Consider the following 1,133-nt stretch of genomic DNA (forward strand, 5'->3'; position numbering starts at 1 on the left):
TTTTAAAATGAAGAGAAGAAAAAGAAAGAAAGAAAGAGAAAAGGAAGTGGGGGAGGGGGGAACAGATGGAGGGTCTGCCATGGAGGAGCAGGGCGAGGTCAAGGTCAGCCAGGTGGACACTCCGTTGACAGTTACAAGCCAGGCCCTGCGCAGCCCCACGCTCCAGGCACATATGACCTGGGTCGGGGACAGCAAATGTCGGGAAGGGCTACCTGACAGAGGCAACAGTCAGTCTGCACTTTGAAGCTGGTTAGGATTCCACCAGGTGGGGAAAGAGTGTCCCCACCCCCCTTTCCTGCCGTGGCCCAGGCCCCCTTCAGCTGCTGCGAGAGTTTCCTCACGGTTTCCCCACCTCTGCCCACGTTCCATTCTCAGTAGTCACTCTGATATTTCTAAAATGTAGAATATAAATCCGATCCCCTCAGAACCTCCCATGGCTCCCTACGTCCCTGCACACAGGGTCTGGATTCCTTCGTCCTTACATATCCAGCCCCTGCTGACCTCTTTGGCCTCCCTGGCTGTTCTGCCTTACACTCTGCCCCTGCCGGCCGGCCTGAGCGTCCCCCAGTGTCCCACTTCCCTTCTCGCTTCCTTCACCTCCCAGCAGGCTGCCTCCTCCCCCTGGAGCCCTCTGCCCTCCCCAGCTCACTGGTTAACTACAACTTATTCCTCAGGCCCCAGATTACAGGCTATTTCCTCTTGAAAGCCTTCTGGGACCCTCCACCACCCAGGCTGTGCTGGTACCTCTCCTCTCTGCTCCCTTTCTGCCCTGCATTTCCATCATCAGACACTCATCACTCCGTTTTCTGCCTGTTTTCCCGTCCACCTCGGCTGCTGGGCAGGTTCTCTGTTAGAACAGAGTCACAGCTGAGCCATTTATGTTCCCAGCCCCACACTGTACCTGACAAAGGTCTGAATGAAGGAAGGGTCTGGTGGAGGAACTGAGAGTGTCATGGTCTGGGTGAGGAAAGTCCCTTCGCCCTCCTCGGGGTCCCTGCCACTCACCCTGGCACGGTGATGTCCCCTGTGTTAGACTGTTTCCTATTTCCTGTAGCTCAGCCCTGTCTTCCTAACTGATCTGAGAAGGGGTTGTACGCTATAAAGACCAGCAGACCAAAAAGGGTGTTAACAGC

The sequence above is a fragment of the Myotis lucifugus genome, unplaced genomic scaffold, assembly GCF_000147115.1.
Source record: "Myotis lucifugus unplaced genomic scaffold, Myoluc2.0 scaffold_131, whole genome shotgun sequence".
Lineage (NCBI taxonomy): Eukaryota > Metazoa > Chordata > Mammalia > Chiroptera > Vespertilionidae > Myotis > Myotis lucifugus.